The sequence below is a fragment of the Podarcis muralis genome, chromosome 13, assembly GCF_964188315.1.
Source record: "Podarcis muralis chromosome 13, rPodMur119.hap1.1, whole genome shotgun sequence".
NCBI lineage: Eukaryota > Metazoa > Chordata > Lepidosauria > Squamata > Lacertidae > Podarcis > Podarcis muralis.
In genome coordinates this window covers 15,211,747-15,231,717 of record NC_135667.1, presented here as the reverse complement: position 1 = coordinate 15,231,717, position 19,971 = coordinate 15,211,747, and the positions used below count along the sequence as shown (strand labels likewise).

The 19,971-nt window shown below is 46.1% G+C and overlaps 1 protein-coding gene and 1 long non-coding RNA gene across 4 annotated transcripts in view; one reads left to right on the top strand and one right to left on the bottom strand.

The window, feature by feature from the left end:
* STX1B (syntaxin 1B) overlaps positions 1–19,971 on the top strand; it is a 69,052-nt gene that overhangs the window by 17,096 nt on the left and 31,985 nt on the right. The window lies entirely within an intron of this gene.
* On the bottom strand, positions 1,663–14,106 carry LOC144325255 (uncharacterized). Its single transcript, XR_013390543.1, has 3 exons — positions 13,936–14,106; positions 4,935–4,973; positions 1,663–3,986 (listed from the first exon to the last, which is right to left on the bottom strand). It is a non-coding gene; the product is annotated as an uncharacterized LOC144325255 (long non-coding RNA).

Sequence of the window (19,971 nt, the reverse complement as noted above, 5' to 3'; positions counted from 1 at the left end):
GGCACTGACAACCCACAGTATGCCACTGATTCCTCCTAGCCATGTTTTAGCCAACGTTTAGCCAACGTTGGCCATGTTGGCTGGGGCTGATGGGTGTTATAACCCAACACCTTATGGAGGGCAGCACATTGGCCACACCTGTTTTAGACCATACAATGTGATTATTCTGCAGCAGCATCCCTGTCTCGGATTTTTATTATAGCCGGATTTTTATTATAGCCGTGCCAAACCCTCTTAAAATGCAGTGGGTCGTGGGTATCTATCAGTTTGTTTATTTTGCAATTCAAATCTTCACCTTTGTTGCGTTCCCCTGCCTGAAATCTCTTTCCTCCCCTCATTGAGGCTTTAAATCCTGTCTCGGGGACACGATCCACCATGGAAGTTCTCCTGCCCAAGACTTGTTGAAATGAATGAGATCTATGCAAGAGCAGGGGGCTTTCCTGGTGGATCCAGTCTCCCTGGGTCACCCCTTCTACTCTGCTGCCCTTTATGGCATCCTAAAGACGTCATTGTACTGCTTACAGTCTAGCTTCATCTAGGATTCAGGGACTTTATCTGGGATTTAGGATCACGCTTCCTAAAATAATAATGTGGATTGTATGTGGGGTAGTGGTGGCGGAGACTTATTTTTGTCGATGGGAGTCTGGAGGTGCAACTGCATAGAATTTGCAATGTTTTTCCGGGGGGGGGGGGGAGGAGAAGCTGGTTGAGGAACCCACACACAGGGAGAAAGAGAGAGAAATCTCAGCCTGCTATCTGGGTAAGAGAGCCGTAGAGGCAGATAGATTTTTATATAACCGGTGATAGCACTGTCACTGCGTGCTCCAAACAATAGAGCTAGCTGGAGAGGCAGAATTATATAAAACCCCTATCTGTCGGTCTCTGTGTTGCCTTGTGTGTTTAGAGAAATCTGGATCTTTGTGGAAAGGCCCGTCTCTCATGTGACCATTTCTAAAGAGACAGAGAGATGGGGTTACCTAAAGTCATGAGCTGCTGTGATCTGCAAAGCTCTGCTTTCTGGAAATCGTAGGCTGTGGCCTAAAATGCCTTTAAAAATGGGATTGGGAGCCAAAGGCAACTTTGCCCCTTTGAACATAAGAAGATTCCCCCCCCCCCCAATATACAGTCAGATGATTTGTCCCTCTAGTTTCCAACTGGCTAGAGCTAATGGGAGTTGTAGTATGAAACATCTGGCAGGCACCCAGTTGGTGAAGGCTGTGTTAGTTCCATGTTGTTGGCATGCCCTCAGAGGCAAAGGACTTTCCCGGCACCTGTTGGCTAAGACACCTTTATAATTGGTGGTGACAACGGATTGAGCCTGAGGTATTCTCTGGACATCACCTGTGGTGCTTACAGGCCAGTCTCATACTCCATCTATCTATCTCACTGGGTGAGATTAGATAGATGATAGATAGATAGATAGATAGATAGATAGATAGATAGATAGATAGATGATAGATAGATGATAGATAGATAGATAGATCTGCACCTTCTCTGAAATCCTAGTGATAAAGGAAAGGATTTAATTTGAGCCTGACTCCTGTCAGACCCAGAAACAAAAGGTCAAATGCCAAGGAACACACAGAATAATATTCAAGAAGGGAATGCAGGCATACAGATCACCCCCCTTTCCCTCCCTCCCTCCCTCGCAGCTGAGTAACTACATCTGCCCATTGTGCACCTGGGATTTGGGAATGCAGCTTCTAGGTCAAGCTGGAGCCCTGACACGTCTTTCTTTAAAAAAAAGAAAGAAATTAGGTACGATATCAAGACACATCCATCTGTATGTTGCACTCTCTCTCTTCCTCCCTCTGTGTGCTTGTGTGTGTGTGTGTGTGTGTGTGTTTAAAGCCTTTCTAGGTGTTGTTTAACAGCAGAACTGGAATAAGGGCTATGACCTGAACTTAAAGTACAAGACCTTCTATAACACGGCACTTTCCCAACCACAACTATGCTTAGGGCACATCTCTGCATGACCCCTCTTTGAGGAAGGGCTGTAGCTCAGTGACTGAGCATCTGCCTTGCACAGAGAAGGTCTCAGGTTCAATCCCCAGCATCTCCAGGTAGGGATTGGACAGTCTCCAGCCCTGAAAACTTGTAGAGCCGCTGCCAATCAGTGTAGACAATATTGAGCTAGGTGGACCAATTATTTGTTGGTTTAATTTGGTAAAAGAAAAAGAAAAAGACATGGTAGAATAAAAGGAAAATGCCCTGGGTGCCTAGATACAGGTTTGGGGCAAGTACTCTTTGGTGAGAGTCCCCCAGGAGAGATTTTAAATCACAAAACAGTCAGCAAAGTAAAATGTGTAAATAGGGGCTGTTAGACATTTGAATATCCCTTTCTAAGTTGCTTCCAAAGTTCCTCACCTCCTTTAGAATACAAAGAGAGCCCACATGTGGTATGTTAAAAAATGGGTTACTTACAGATGCTTCAAAGGTCAGATTCATGTGTTATTCCATACAACAGCAATAAAAGACTAGTAGCGTAACTTAGGAATCTTGCAATTGGTAGGCATACCTGACAACGATCATCTGCTGAGATACCTTCATCCCTGCAAACAAATACCCAAGAATGACGGGGGCCTTCTTGCCTGTATGAACTGATCCTTATATCAAGTTATGCCATCGGTCCAGTCAGTGTAACCAATCTTGACCACTAAGTGTTCCTGGAACAGGGTGCATGCTTTCAAACCATGTTCTACAGGATGGATTCCAAGAGTTCCCAACTTCAGTGCCGTTTCATTAGCACTCCTGGTTTCCATTCGAACGCGATGCCTATTTGGGTGGCAGCTGGTGACCTGGCAAATAATGTGTTATCCTTTAGAGATGCCAGGTGTGGAGTATCTCAAATTTCTGTCCTGACCAGGAAAGGTCCTAGAACAGATAATTAAACAGTGGGTCTATGAGCACTTAGAAAAGGATGCTTCGATTTCTCAGAAACAAGTCATGCCAGACAAGTCTCATTTCTTTTTCTGAAAGGGTTACAAGCTTGGTGGATCAGTGGAATGCTGTGGATGTAGTGTATCTTGATTTCAGTAAAGTCCCCCATGATATTCTTGTGGAGAAGCTGGTAAAATGTGGGCTGGATGAGATAACTGTTAGGTGGATTTGCAGCTGGTTGACTGACCAAACCAAACCCAGAGAGTGCTCACTAACGGTTCCTTGTCATCCTGGGGAAAAAGTGAAAATGTGGGGTGTCGCTGGATTCTGTCCTGGGCCTTTGTTGTTCAACATATTTTTAAACAACTTGGATGAAGGTATTGAGGGGATTTGCAGATGACACCAAGCTAGGATAGGTAGGCAATGCTTGAATCGGGATTCAAGATGACCTTAACAGATTGGAGAACTGGGCCAAAACTAACAAAATGAATGTTAATTGAGACAAATGCCAGGTTCTACACTTAGGTAAGAAGAACTAATGGCACAAATATAAGATGGGGACCCATGGCTTGCCATTAGTACATGTGAAAAGGATCTAAGGGTCTTAGTAGTGTAACATGAGTCAACTGTGATATAGTAGCAAAAAAAGTGAATGCTATTCTAGGCTGGGCTGTGTCAAGTCTAGTGTCCTGATCCAAAAGAGAAATAGTCCCGCTTTCTACTGTCTTGGTCAGACTACAACTGTGTCCAGTTCTGAGCACTACAATTTAAGAAGGATATTGATAAGCTGGAATGTGTGCAGCGGAGGGCGACCAAGATGATCAAGGATCTGGAAACCAAGCCTTATGAGGAATGGTTGAGGGAACTATGTTTAGCTTGTAAAAAAAGGAGAATGAGAGGATTGTTGTTGTTTAGTTGTTTAGTCGTGTCCGACTCTTCGTAACCCCATGGACCAGAGCACGCCAGGCAGTCCTGTCTTCCACTGCCTCCCGCAGTTTGGTCAAATTCATGCTGGTAGCTTCGAGAACACTATCCAACCATCTTGTCCTCTGTCATCCCCTTCTCCTTGTGCCCTCAATCTTTCAATGATAGCCATCTTCAAACATCTGGAGGATGGAGCAAGCTTGTTTACTTCTGCTTCAGAGGTTAGGACCAATCGATTCATGTTACAAGAAAGGAGATTCCAACTAAACACCAGGAAGAACGTTCTGACAGTAAGAACTGTTCGACAGTGGAACAGACTCCCACAAGTGGTGGTGGTGAACTCCCTTGGAGGTTTTTAAGCAGAGGTTGGGTGGCCATCTGTCATGTATGATCTAGTTGTGATTCCTGCATTGCAGGAAGTTAAACTAGATGACCCTTGGGGTCTATTCCAACGATTCTGTGATTCTATCCTGCCACTCAAATGGCAATATTCAGATGTGAGCAGGAAGCAAAGTCTGTTGCTCTTTCTCTGACTCTGTTGTTGACTCACAGCATCCTTTTCTTATACATAGCAAGGGCAATACAAAGTGATTTCCCACCTCCTGAGGCGATCTGGTATTTTTGATATATAATCAAATCACAACTGAGAAAAGAGGAAAATGGCCTAGCCCCCTTTCTGGCAACTGGCCTGAAAGCAAAAGAACCTTATTTTTCTGGCAGTCTTAGACGCAACATGTCTTTATTTGTAAGAGCCAGCTCTGCTGCAATGTTTATCATCAAGAACGCAAATGGACTTGAATATTTGCTTCCTCTTTTTCCCTTCCTTTCTCCTCTTAGTTTTTTAACGTATTGGGTTTCTTTAGATTGTAAATATTTGTTTGTTTGTTATTGTAAGAATTTATGAGCACTACAATTTGAACTGATTAACAAGGAAATATCAATGTGTATGTGTGTGTGTGTGTGTGTGAGAGAGAGAGAGAGAGAGAGAGAGAGAGAGAGAGAGAGAGAGAGAAGGCATCAGTGCCAGGGCTCAGTCCTTGAAACATGGGAATTAACACTGGTAACACATAACCCTTCGGTGATATTGGGTGACTGGCTGTAATTTATTTATTTATTAGTTAGTTAGTTACCTGTCCTTCTCTTTGAGGTCTCATAGCAGGTCATAACCACTGAAAAAGCAACATTTAAAACAATGTTAAAAACTTGAAATCCTGAAGAATACAATCACTAAAATATACATGCATCTCAGGTGTTGAAGACCAGTGTATGTGTCTTCACCAGTGAGGTGTGTCTTCAGTATTCACTGAAAATTGTATAATGAAATTACTAGATCAGGCATAGTCAAACTCAGCCCTCCAGATGTTTTGGGACTACAACTCCCATCATCCCTATGACCAGTGGTCAGGGATGATGGGAACTGTAGTCCCAAAACATCTGGAGGGCCGAGTTTGCCTATGCCTGTACTAGATCCACCTCTGCAGGTGGGGAGCTCAACAGCTTAGGGGCTAGTCGTAGAGAATGCCCTCTCCCAGGCTTCCGCCACCCAAGTTTCTGAACCACCAATAGGAACCCCTCTGTTGATCTTAGCACCTGAGAGGGTCTGTAGGGAAGGAGGCAGTCTTTCAGATATTTGGGGCCAGAGTCCTTAGGACAAGCATAGGCAAACTCAGCCCTCCAGATGTTTTGAGACTACTGTTCCCACCATCCCTGACCACTGGTCCTGTTAGCTAGGGATGATGGGAGTTGTAGTTCCAGAACATCTGGAGGGCCGAGTTTGCCTATGGCTATGCATGCCTTAGGACTTTAAAATACTCACATTAACACCTTGAATGGGCCCAGAAACAAACTGGCAAGGAATGTGGCTGTTTTAAAACAGGGGTTATATGTGATCTAAATGGAAACCCAGCCAGTAATCTGGCTGCTTAATTGGGACCAATTGAAGTTTTGAGTTATATTCAAGGGAAGCCCCATGTAGAGTGCCTTGTAGTAATCCAATATGGAAGTAACCAGAGCATGGACTACAGTGGCAGAGTCATTTCTGTCACAAAGGGGCTGTAGCTGGCAAACCAATCAGAACTGGAAAAACACCCTCCTAGCCATCGAGAGATGGCCTTGACAGCCAGTGTGGTGTAGTGGTTAAGAGCGGTGGACTCGTAATCTGGTGAACCAGGTTCAATTCCCTGCTCCTCCACCTGCAGCTGCTGGGTGACCTTGGGCTGGTCACACTTCTGTGAAGTCTCTCAGCCCCACTCACCTCACAGAGTGTTTGTTGTGGGGGAGGAAGGGAAAGGAGAATGTTAGCCGCTTTGAGACTCCTTCGGGTAGTGATAAAGCGGGATATCAAATCCAAATCCAAACTCATCAAGGCCTCCTGCATGATCAGTTAAATATCTGGATTGTAGCCCCTTCAAGGGAAAAAGCTAGGAGGCCACTTCCTGGACAGGCTGACTCAGAGACATGTGCTTCCACTGCCCAAAAGTGGTAGAATGTCTGGAACAGCCTTTACAAAATTAGGCTCTTTTGGAGAAGACTATGAAACTTATAGTGAGTTGTATCCAAAGTACATCCATTAAAATTAATGGCCTTAAGTTAGTCACATCCATTCCTTTCAATGAGTCTACATTGGAGGCAACCTAGTGCAGGAATCTTTTGGCCCTCCAGATGTTGTTGAACTGCAACTCCCATTGTCCCTGGCTGTTGGCCAGGCTGGCTGGGGATGATGGGAGTGGCAGCTCATCAACAACTGGAGGGCCAAAGGTTCCCTACGCCTGACCAAGCATCTCTGTTGGCATCTGTTTGTCTCTAGAGGCAATGGAGTGCACCTCCAGGGTTGAAGTCAAACTACTGCCTTAGCAGCACTGAAGTGACCTGTCTGGGGTACAAGCATGGGCAGTGTGTATGGAGGTCCTGGGCTGCCCAAATGACCCCCTCTCCTCGGTCTCGCTGATGTGGCCCAAAGCAGCCCAGAGCAATAAGTTTGGCACCAGCTTGACTGCTGGAATGGACAGAAGGAGGCATACAAGGCACCGTCCAACACCCTCCCATCAGATGTCAAAGAGATAAACAACTGCCTGACATTTAGAAGACTTCTGAAGGCAGCCCTGTTCAGGGAAGTTTTTAATGTGTGACATTTTGATGTATTTTTAAACCTTGTTGGAAGCCACCCAGAGTGGCTGGGGAAACCCAGCCAGATGGGCGGGGTACAAATAATAAATTATTATTATTATTATTATTATTATTATTATTATTATTATTATTATTATTATTATTATACAAGGCACCATCCAACCATGTTAGGGACTCCATTCCTGATTTTTGTAGGGTTTACTCCTGAGACTTTTCTTCTTCTGAAGATATCCCACAAGAAGAAGAAGAAGAAGAGTTTGGATTTGATATCCCGCCTTTCACTCCCTTTAAGGAGTCTCAAAGCGGCTAACAATCTCCTTTCCCTTCCTCCCCCACAACAAACACTCTGTGAGGTGAGTGGGGCTGAGAGACTTCCAAGAAGTGTGGCTAGCCCAAGGTCACCCAGCAGCTGCATGTGGAGGAGCGGGGACGCGAACCCGGTTCCCCAGATTACGAGACTACCGTAATCCCCACTCACCTCTTAACCACTACACCACACAAGGCAGTAGAGGTTTAGGATCAGAGTTTCCCAGAGTTTCCACCTGGGAAAGTAGCCCATCTAGGAGCTTTCCCAGGTGGACGAGCCCCATATGCTCCTCACTTCCCTCTACAGCACGTGCAGAGTCCCTAACTCGCTGAGGGTTTGAGATCCATCAGCGAAAGCTATTGATTTTAAATGTACGTGTTGACCAGGTATTACAGGTGTGCAGGGGGAGCACACAGGCATGCTTGTTCACTGCAAGATCATCGCCAAAGGTCCCCCGAAGTCTCAGAACTGGCTTTCCCCCTCTAGATACCTTCTAGCAGTTTTGCCAACCACCTCCATCCTCACTCTGCTCAAATCCAGGTGTCTCCTGTGCCCACTTTAACCCAAATTGTTTCCAGCCCGTGCTCAGGCAGGTGGGTGTGAGTCATATTTCAAAGTAGCTTTTTCAGCAGCCTAACGGCCCATCAATGACCACTCCAAGTGACTAAGACTCATCAGGGGCAGAGAGGTGTGCAGATGAGGTTTGCTTCATGCTGAGTCATCGAGCCCACTACTATCTAATCTTGACTGGCAGTGGCTCTCCAGAGTTTCAGAAATGTGCCTTTCTCAGCCCTTCTGCATGCAAGTACTGTATTTTGAATAGAAGAGATCAGGGATTGAACCTGCAGCCTTCTGCATGTGAAGCATATTGTCCTCCACGGAGCCGACGGTCCACCATTCCTAATAGGGCAGTGTAGCAACAGTACAAGACATTTTTAAGTATGCCATCAGCCCTGCTTTGAGCAGCAAGCATACCAAAGATAGGTGGGTGCATTTCAAATGAAAATCAGTAATGCATTCCAGGTTTGTAAATTGCAAAATATGTTGACAAAGTCCTTCTGGTGATCTCCCATTGAAATAGATTCTTTTATCCAGATGTCTTGAAAATGAAATTGAAATCTGATTCTCCCTTTTCCCCTGGTTCTCCACTGCCCTCTAATAACTCTCTGCTCTCTAGACAACCTTCCATAGGGGACTAGATTTGATACCCTCTGGGTGTCTGGAGAGAGGAAGAGCTTTCTCCCCTTGAAAGGCAAGGCAGATGACTGGGAAATAATATTTCAGAACACCAGAACAGACATTTTTCCATAATAATGGTTGTTTCAGAGAGAAAGAGAGGCTGTGCAAGCTTCCTCTGGAGAGCTGCGTATAATAGCATTATCTCTGGGGATTCAAGCTTTACTCTGCTTAATTGGCAGATTAATCAACTCCTGCTTTAGTTGATTAAAACTGCCCCCCACCCGATTATTCAGCGATGGTAAATTTTAAGTGGTTGGACTTAGGAGCAGATGCGTTTGTTTTTGAAAGCTGTGTGGTCCTTGGGCTTCCCTGCCCAATGAATGAAATAGCGAAGGCGAAAATGGCCTCCGTGAGTTGTGACTTCTGTTTACGATTGAGCTGATAACCATATTGAATTGATTGCAAGTGATATGCTGATTTACTTTTTTTCGGCAAATTTGCCAGTTCTGTTGATTCAACCACTAGAGATCCTTCTCAGTGACTGACAGCGCTGATTATATGGAATTTTTAAAAATGAAGTTCTGATTTGTTGGAAGTGGGGGGGGGGGGGGGGAGAGAGAACAATTCTTGATTCCAGTCTGATCAAATATGATAGAAAATGGGCACTGACTTAGACCAGCAGGCTTTCCAGTGGTTAATGGCAAGTGCGACCAAAGTTATCTTCCTTCCTGATGTGCCCAAATGGTGCTGTGCCCTTCGGTGTCCCTACCCCCAACTGCTCAGACCCCAGTTCCTGCCTTCATCGATCATTCCGCCAGAACCTGGCTCAAGGGCAGCTAACATCAAAATATAAATATATAGGATGCTTCCTTCCCCAAACAAAGAAAGGGGAACCAGGGTTCAAGGATGCCTGGAAGTGATACTGTTAAGACTGAGGGCCCCCAGCAAGGTCTGGTCATAAGAGGAAGGCCCTCTGCCCATGCTCAGAGAATTTTACCTCTTTATGAGAACATGAATATTCAGGGCTGACTCCTGACTTTGGAAACAATTATGGAGCCACAATTAAGCTCTTGACAAAAGCTCCGGCTCAGTTTAAGATGTGTTTTTCAGTTGCTTTTATTGTTTTATCACTTCTTGTTTGACCCTGGGCTCCTTTGGGATATATTGTTGTTGTTGTCAATCACTTCTGTTTTGTACATACACGTCTATCTGTCCTTCCCCTCACCTGCTCTCCTTCCATTCATCCCTCTGCCGTTATATACAATCCTGTGTTCCATCAGGCATTTACCGTATATGCTGCTCAATCATTTGCATTTCTGTGCTGTGTGCATAAAATAAACCACGCAGAATAAACCAACAACATTATCCTAAAATGAAAACAGAAACCCAAACATGACCTTAAAATGCCTTCTGGAATAAAGGCGCCTTTGTCATGAGTCTGAGGTTCAGCAAAAAGGGGGTCTCTCGCATCTCACTTAGGTGCACCAATCCTACCCTTCCTGTCTTGTATATTAATAGCAAAGGTTCTCTGAGCGTGGATCCCCTTTGCTGTCAAAATGGCGCCATTCACACCGAAGGGGCTTAGCACAATTGGGGTGGGGGGATCCCTGAAGTTTCCAGCGCTACAGAAAGCTTCGAGAATAAAACCCATAAGGGTGGTTTTCATCCAACTGGTACTCTCCACATGTTCTGGACTACAATTCCCATCAGACTCAGCTACCAGGGCCTGGAACATTTGGAGGTCACCAAGTTTGTGAAGGCTGCCTTAACACAAACGCACACACAGCTCAGTGAAGTCTGGGCATGCTCCGTGGGCATGAAATGGTACAGTGAGGAAAACAGAAAACCGGGGGGGGGGGGGTATGGAATGGAATCTCCCACAGGAGGGTATGGCCGGCTGGAATTCTGAGCGTGCCACGCTGCAACATTTTGCTGCAGGAGTCACTTGTGCCCTGCTGCGTTCTGTGGGGTTTCTTCAGTAGCAAGTGTGTTTAGGACTGCAGCCACCCGCAATTGTTCTCCCTGGCGCTACCCCCTTCTTTCTCGGCGTTGTTGAAATATTGCTTGCCAGCTCATTATTCATCTCTCTCATCCCTGTCTGTCTCCAGCTCCATCTATCCATCAGTCTCCTAGCAAATATCTCTCTGCCCAAACCTGTCCCCATAAATACTCCTTTGTCTCCGCAGCCCCATGAACAAACACACACACACCCTACTGAGTCTGATGGTCTCCTCCTCTCCCTTACTTTCCTCCACCTGCATCCTAAAGATTAAGCATTCTGTTGGGATTCCTCCCTTCCTCCCTCCCCTCTGAGCTAGTCAGATCAGAGGTTCCTCCTCTCGCAATATAGGGGGAGCCCGTATTTGCACGGGGTGTGGATGTATTCCTAGAGCTCGAATACCTGCATTTCCCTTCCCCAAAAACAGCTGCAATGCAGGAATGATTGTGTGAGTGGTGGAGACGGATGTGGGCTTTGCTCGCCGTGTCTCTCGTTCGCTCCCTGGTTCTTTTTTTCTTCCAATTTCCAGCAAATGCTATAACTCATGTCAGCCAGGGTGGTTTATGGGCTGCAGGCGGGAGGCTGGGCTGCAGTGGGGTGAGAGGTGACGTGGGGCTCTGAAGTGCTGGCTTAAGAAAGCTAGATCTCTCTCTCTCTCTCTCTCTCTCTCTCTCTCTCTCTCTCTCTCTCTCTCATGGTTTATGCGAAACCAGGATATATAGAAATATCTGCAACCAAGTTATCTGTGCTTGGACTCTGTCAGGCAACAAGAAAAAATGTTATTAGTTATGATTAATTGCAAGCGTAATGTCCTGCACCTCCCTGCAAGTCTGTCTGCCTGTGGGGCATGGGTTGGAAGCTGGGAAGGAGAGGCAGGTGATAGAAAGGGCTGCCAGACCTCCAGGTCTGAGCTGAAGTCTCCAAGTTGGCCCGGCCCCTTGCGGGCAAGAGGTATAATAATAATAATAATAATAATAATAATAATAATAATAATGTACTTGCAGCTTGCAAGCTGCAGCCCCACAGGAGCTGGCTGCAAATAATAGTATAGAAACTCTGGGGAGTGGGCTGTCTGCCTTCCTCTGCTCCCCTCTCCCAATTAACCTCCGTCACCAGGAGACACCCCCATGTGACATCACTAGGGGCTGGTTTGGCCCTGAAATCTCAGGGTCTGGAATGCTCCTGACCTGCAACCATGGTGGCAAATGATCTTAGGGGCTGTGGCAACCAGAGCCAGTGAGGTCTAGTGGTTAGTGTTGGTCTAGAAACTAGATGAGGGCTCAAATCCCTGTAATAAGCTCAGTGAGTGACCCTGAGCCAGCCACAGTCCTTCAGCCTAACCTACCCCACACGGTTGTTGTGGAGATGAAATGGGGAGGAAGAGAAGCATGTGTGCTACCTTGAGGAAAGGTACAGTATAAATGTAATAAATAATAACAAATAACCTGGCAGAGGGCCTTCTCTGTAGTGGCACCCATCCTGTGGCAGACCCTCTCTTCAGATGTCAAAGAAATAAACAACTATCTGACTTTTAGAAGACATCTGAAGGCAGCCCTGAATTGGGGGGACGTAGCCCTGTATTTTTTTCTGGGGGGACGTAGACCCCTAAACAGTTTCTGAATCTTTGTACTTTTGCCCAATTACTGTACCCCCCCCCCCATTTGAACTACAAAATGGTGGTTTTCTAGAGTCAAAATGAGAGTACCCCTAAACAATTTTTTAATGAAAAAAAGCACTGGGTTGTATTTATATACAACAACAACAATAACAAAGGGGTATATACAGAGGTACAGAGTGATCAGCATTTGCTTGCTTGCTCAACAACATTTGTCTTTGTGGCCGCATATCCATACACACTGCCATTTACCAAACATTTTGCTAGAATGAAATACAGTGGTACCTCGGGTTAAGAACTTAATTCGTTATGGAGGTCCATTCTTAACCTGAAGCTGTTCTTAACCTGAGGTACCACTTTAGCTAATGGGGCCTCCCGCACCACTGCCACGCGATTTCTGTTCTTATCCTGAAGCAAAGTTCTTAACCTGAGGTACTATTTCTGGGTTAGCGGAGTCTGTAACCTGAAGCGTCTGTAACCCAAGGTACCACTGTAGTGCCACCGAGCCCATCTAGCTCCCCATGCACCTGGGGTTTTCTGGAAGGCTTCTGGGTTAAAGGGTATCACACCTAATCTGGGCTTGCACCCCAGAACCTCTCACTTTGGATATCAAGCACTGGACACACCAGTGGATACGAGGAACAACTGCCAAAACACACCCAATTCCCCCTCTCCCGTTGTTATACTGCCATTTTGAGAAGAACAAAAACGGGTCTTTTTTGCAATGCACCATCTCCGAATGCCCTGTCTTGCACCCAGACACAGCCCTGTTCTTTTTGAAGGGACATGCGAAGGGGAAGCGTGTGACTGCACGCTCCGCAAGTGCGCTGCCACGCACCCTGGCATGCGCAATCTTGTCACAAGAGCTGCTTTGATCTAGTGCTATATCAGATCCCGCATGGGGTTGCTTGCAGAAAACTGACAATGCATGATAACGTATCTGGGAGGACAGTGGCTAAAGCGGAAATCTCCCCCCACCACACACAATGGTTTACATCTCCAGAAATGCCCTCACAAAGATCAAAGGGGACACTATGCAATAAAAGGTAAATGCCTCAATATAACCCAGAGGAGAAAACCCCCACTTCATCACCTTTTGACCTGATGCTGGTTGGCAAGAGATGGCTAAATAATTTCTGTATAACACAGCCTCCTTCAGTATCACCTTCATAGTATATTCCTAGGCAAGTTCCACCTCCTTTTTGTTTAAGCAGCAAGCTTCAGACTTTGGGGAGTCCTTTGCCTTTCCAGAAACCCCTTTCTGTAGGACAAGGGATACGTCTGAGATGTTGCAAAGAAATCTCAAGCATATTACAGGGTGAGCTCCTGCAGGATGTTGTGTTGCTTACATCAAAATTAGCAAGTACATACAGATTAATTCTATGTAATCATATAATGCCTCATAAGAACCAAGCTTATCATCTTTATCTCATTCCACACTCTCTTACATTCTTAAAAGAGCACATGGCTGAAGATTACCCTGTGTTTTATTATTCCAAAACATAGCAAAAATATCCCCCCCCCCCCAGTGTGATTGTCCATGCAATGTGTCTTTCAGGGATCTTCCTGATCTGCTCATTGAGGAAATTCTGGTGCACTCCTGAATGTTGGGAAATAAATGGAGAAAACCAGTTAATCCTGAAGTCCCACATGTGTGGGGAACTATGAAAAAAAATGGCTAACTGCCTGAATTCAAAAAAGTATGTTCAGGGCTTGACTCCCCTTTAGCCGAAACAGCCCCCAGCAGAGTTTAAAACACTGTTCTTTGCGGTGTTTGCAGCGTGTGGGAAATATAGGTTGCTAGATGTCTAAATGTCCCAGTATTAAGCTCTTAAAATGTGTTCCCTCTACCTCTCTTGGAGTGAATAGACCACAAACTTTAGTAAGTTTAAATGCTTTACTTACAGATCTCACTCATGCAGTGTTCAATGCTGCAGCTGAAACAACACAGGCCAGGTATTATTGGTTGCGAAATACAGAAAGTATCTTCAAACATGGAGTCTGGGCATGGAGCACACCCATCTCATGTGTCTGCTCAGCTTACATGGTTCAAATGGGAGAGAGAGAGAGAGAGAGAGAGAGCTGAGCAGGAAACATCCCTTACTTCCTCTTCCCTTGGAAAAGAGGGGATGTGACATCACAGTCTAATCTAGTAGTTTAGAACTCTGTGGTCTTTAACCCCTTCACATACTAACTAGCATAGATGTGCATTGTTAGCTTTGACTGCAAAAACTCACACACTGAAAAACCCCTAACTATCCTAAAAGACAGTTTGAAAGTGGGTGGAAGGAAGGCAGGAAGGCTTCTTTGTTTTTAAATGGCTAGGTAAAAACAGTCAGCTGTATAATAGGAACTGTTTTCTAGCATTCAGAGTAGACTTTACCAGTGGGCACCAGGTCTTATCATGAGTAGCTTCAACTTCCTGCTTTGGGACACTGTTGGGGAAGGACCAAAGCTCTTCTTTGCCTGGAGAAAGGCCTAGGACTGGGAGAGACTTCTGCCTGAAACTTTGGAGTCCCACTGCCAGTCAGTGTAGACAGCACTGAACTAGATGAACCAATGATCTCACTTGTCATAAGGCAGCTGCCTATGTTCCATTAAAGAGAGGCAAATCTCTGGCTGTTCCATACCCTCCAACATTTCTTTGATGAAAACAAAGATGTTGCCTCCAACATTTCTCCAATGAAAATAGGGACGTCCTAAGCGCTGTGGGTAAAACCTCAGCGCCTAGGGCTTGCCGATCGCATGGTCGGCGGTTCAAATCCCTGTGAGCTCCCGTCTTCGGTCCCAGCTCCTGCCCACCTAGCAGTTCGAAAGCACCCCTAAAGTGCAAGTAGATAAATAGGTACCGCTTTCTAGCGGGAAGGTAAACGGCGTTTCCGTGTGCTGCGCTGGTGCCGGCTCGCCAGAGCAGCTTCGTCACTCTGGCCACGTGACCCGGAAGTGTCTCCAGACAGCGCTGGCCCTCGGCCTCTTAAGTGAGATGGGTGCACAACCCTAGAGTCAGACACGACTGGCCCATACGGGCAGGGGTACCTTTACCTTTTTAAGGAAAAGTGGGACATTCAGGGATCAAATCAGAAACCGGGGCGGCTTGTGTAAATCTGAGACTGTCCATGGAAAATAGGGCACTTGGAGGGACTGCTGACCCCCACCCCTCCCCTGCAGGGTGCCAGTTAGATTTTTCCACCTTGGGTCCAGAAATTTACTCATTTACTAATTTCCTTACACTTACATCTTACCTTCCTTCCATCGTAGAACCCTGTGGTTTCCAGGAAATCTTCCATTCAGAAGGTTGTGGCCTTGAGACCCAAACCCTGCAGCCATTTCAGACCAAACTGAAATGGGCTTGCCTCTTGGTGGTTTGCAGTGGCCTTAGAGCAGTCTATTTTTGTGAAAGTTTCTCCCTCACCTTGACTGAGGTACTTTGGTGGCCGACGGAACTAGGCACATTGCCTCTGTGCCTGCCTGCCTCCAGGAGGTCGCAGGAAGGTGCCACTGCGGTCCAGGAACAAGCGATGGAGACAGGTGCAAGCTCCTCTGTCGCAAGCAGCCAAACTCATTTCTCAACCTCTTGGCTAGAGCGCAATCTCCGCCTCCTACCACCGCCACCCATTCCCATTTCTCATTCCACTGTTGTTCTCATCACTTTGCATCTTTTGCTCTTTCTTTCTCTCTCTGTCTCTCTCTCTTTTTTTAAAAAAACCCAAAATAAAAATAGTTATGCAGCACTTGCTGTCAGGGAACCTGTCAGGAGAATGCGCCACCCCCTTTGCTGCACTGTAGCCCTGCCTTAATGAGGATATTCTGCCTGTCTAAATGGCTGTGGGGGGCGGGGGGAGATTTACTTATTCATCTAGAAGCCCAAATGTGTGGTGTTTGGGGAAAGCAAAGCCCTGCTGCGATTGCAGTCTCCTCACGTTCCTTATGACTGCAAACAAGGGGGGAGGGTTACAAAAAGAGGCCAAGTGTGGACAGCAAGAGGCCTTTCATCCGGTGGGCAACAAATCCCTTGAATGCCTTTGCAGTTGCAGGAAGGGGAGCAAGCAGCGAGACCTGTGAAGGCCAGAGGGTGAGGGACGAGTTAGGCCCACGGGGAGAGACTGGGAAGGATGCATGCGTAAGCCATTAAACTAAGTGGCTCTGTATTTGTGCAGCTGTGTCTTTTTTTAGCCCATTATTTTGACGCTGTTGCGCCGGGTTTTCCTCGGCCAGGGGAGCAGAGTGGAAGCCGGGGACGCTGAACGTGGCACTTGCCAGTAGTCTGCGCTCTCTCTCTGTGTGTGTTCAAGAATAATGTTCATTATAATAATCTCGCCGGATTCCACGCCTGCTGGTGTCGCTCTGTATTTGAGGGTTGTTTGCCGGAACTCAGGGGAGCTCTTCCCCCCCTTATTGTTGATTTTATTGGACTCCAGCCCTTCCAGCTGAGGCTCTAAACCTGGTGCCCTGGCTCCTAGCCATTCTGCCTCTTAACAAACCAGACCGCGCTTAAATAAGAGAGATGGGGAGGGTAGATCACTGGCTCACAGCTCAGCTTCCCCCTCTTAACCCTTCCCCCTGCTTTCTGAGAATTTGCCATCGCACAAAGAAACCAAGAGCCCTGGTTTCCCTGATTATAACCTCTGGTTTCTAGAAAAAGCCCTGTTTGGTTTGGTTTTGAATCTAGCAACCCCCACTAAGGCTGAACAGGGACAGAATCCTGCACCCTTATCACTCTCTGGAATGATATTTATGCAGACAGAGAGCCTCTGAAGCTTGCGTGCTTATTTTTCATCCACATCCTGAGCAGATGAGAGACACTCCCTACCAGCGTATAAATCTTGTCTTTCATAAAAAAAAAGTTAGGGATCTGGGGTGGGACGACTTTAGTGTTGCCACCATTCCCTTCCTGGGAATTTTGAACAGCTGCATGACAGGTGACTCTCCCAATAAGTGCAGGTGATGAAGAAGAAAAGCTTCACCTGTTGACCTTTTTACCTGTAGTGTCATTGTTCAAACCTCAGATGGGAAGTCGGATACACACACACAACCTTACCCCATAATATATATGTTTAAGTTGATGAAACCCATTTTGGCCAGCTTTGCAGCCAATCTGGTCTCTGCCCTCTGCTACTGCAATCTCATTGGCTAGAAAGCAGCTTAGTCACTCTGGATAGAGCGAGCCTGATGGCCAAAGAGCCAATCACACTTGAAGGAGGCTGGTGGTGTGAGCTTTTCAGGCATGCAAACAAAGGTATCAGAAGCAGCCAATCACGCTGGAAGGGCAAGCCTATGAGAATCCTGATCTTTTAAGCGAGGGGAAGCAGTCGCCCAATCTGCTGTGAAGGCAGGCTTGCAAGAGACCTGGTGGAGGGTGGAGGACTGCCAATCAAATCTGAGTAGCCTGCAGACAAGCAATATAAAAGGCTAAATCATTCCTTCGTTCCGGTGAGGAGGTCTGATCTTGCTAGGGATCTGACTTTTCATCTCCAGGTCCTGCTTTTGATGTGTGTATGCTTATCTTTATAGTCTGGTTTACAGTGATATTTTCCTGCCTGCCTTTTAAGCTTTTGATAACCTTGACGTCCGTTTAAATGTACGATGACCCTCAAAGACATGCCTAGCAAAGAATACGGACTCTAAAGGCACATTAAAACACACACACACACCACCTGAGCAAGTCTTGGCTTCCTCAGGTCCTGGATGGGGAAATGCTTAGGTAGCCCTGTGCTAAGCCCTGCTGAGTATCTAACAGATAAATATATATGTCTGTTAGCTGCAGGCACCAACGAAAGCTGAGTCCTTCTGAGCGTCTCCTTCATTTAGAGGAGACCTAGGTTTGAATCCTTTGCTCACTGGGTCACCTTGGGCAAGTCGTCTTCAAATATCTCAAGGGCTGCCACATGGAAGAGGGAACGAGCTTGTTTCCTCCTGCTCCGGAGGGTAGGACTCAAACCCATGGCTTCAAGTTACAAGAAAGGAGATTCCGACTAAATTTAAGGAAGAACTTTCTGACAGTAAGAGGTGTTTGACCATGGAATAGTCTCCCTCGGGAGGTTGTAGACTCTCCTTCCTTGGGAGTTGGAATAGATGACCCTCAAGGTCCCGTCCAACTCTCCAATTATGAGATTCTAAGTCACAACGTAGCCTCAGCGCAGGACCAGTTTTGGGATTAAACAGGGTTACAACTGTGATGGCTAAATAAATAGATTCCATTCCTTCCATCGCTTGGGTATCTTTCCCCCCATCAACATGCCTAGGAATCCTTGAAAACAGAGGGAGCAGAATGTTCCCAAACTTTGAGCCTGCCTTCTGAATCAAGATTGCCTCTGAAGTGCCCTGTGGCTGCTTCTGAATCATCCAGATCTTGCCACTATTGCAGAGGGACGAACCATTTGCCTGGCCTGATAGGACCATTTGCCCATTCTTGCCAGGAGATGACCTTGGCCTGCGTCTCCTTTCGTCATGCAAATTAGCAACCTGAGCAGCGTTTGAGAATATAGGGGGCGCCAAGCATCCAAAGCTAAGGTAGGTTAATTGCCTGAGCCAGCCAGGAATGACACAGAACATCAATGCAAATGGCTCTGGAAAGGAGCCAGTCATGCGCCCAGCATCCAGCCACATGGTCCAACAGGAAGATGGCTAGAGGAGCCAATAGGCTCACTATAGAATCCTCATATTCAAATAAAATAGGACAAAAGCAGAGGTGATTGGTTGTACTTGGACTATAAGGTAAAGGCACATGATACAGCAACCTTGCTGAAACTAAATAGGTCTAGTCATGCCTGGATAGGGGATGGTTTCAAACCCTGTGCATTATTATTATGAAACCCTATGTTTAGTAATTATATTATATTATATTATATTATATTATATTATATTATATTATATTATATTATATTATATTATATTATTTTCCCTGTCTTTTTCCTTTACATGGGCTCAAGGCATCTTACAGATAAAATAAAAACAGCTAAACAGATAGAGGGGCAATAATTAAACATCATTTAAACATTAAACACACACACTATATATGATCTATTTAAAACATACAGATTGTTGTTGTTTAGTCGTGTCCGACTCTTCGTGACCCCATGGACCAGAGCACGCCAGGCACTCCTGTCTTCCACTGCCTCCCGCAGTTTGGTCAGGCTCATGTTTGTAGCTTCGAGAACACTATCCAACCATCTCGTCCTCTGTCGTCCCCTTCTCCTTGTGCCCTCCATCTTTCCCAACATCAGGGTCTTTTCCAGGGAGTCTTCTCTTCTCATGAGGTGGCCAAAGTATTGGAGCCTCAACTTCACGATCTGTCCTTCCAGTGAGCACTCAGGTCTGATTTCCTTAAGAATGGATGCGTTTGATCTTCTTGCAGTCCATGGGACTCTCAAGAGTCTCCTCCAGCACCATAATTCAAAAGCATCAATTCTTCGGCGATCAGCCTTCTTTATGGTCCAGCTCTCACTTCCATACATCACTAAAACATACAGATAACCACAATAAAAACAGCACGGCACTAGCCCTTTCATTAAAAGTCTAACTTCTCTAGGGAGGGAGTTTCAAAGTCTGGGAGCAGCCACTGAGAAGGCCCTCTCCAGCCGCCTTGGGGATCTACAGTTGCAGAAAAGTAAATAAATGTGAAGTAAAATTAAACTTTAGCAGACCACATGCTTACCCACTGTGGTCTCCTAACCTCCCCTGTAGTATTTCCCCAGTGGACCTGCTGTGATTCGGACTTCTTTTCCTTCTGCTCCTTCTTAAAAAGCTGCTAGCCCTCATGACCATAGAAGAAAATGTTAATAATCAGTGGGCAATGTTGCCAGTGCTTTGCTGTCACTCTTTACATTCCTAGTTGAGAGGATGGGGTGGGCAGCTGTTACTCTTTAAATGGGTTTAGAAGTGGGAAAGGGAAAATATTCTCCCTGTGGCCAGCAGACAAGCAGACAAGCACCAATCCTGCCA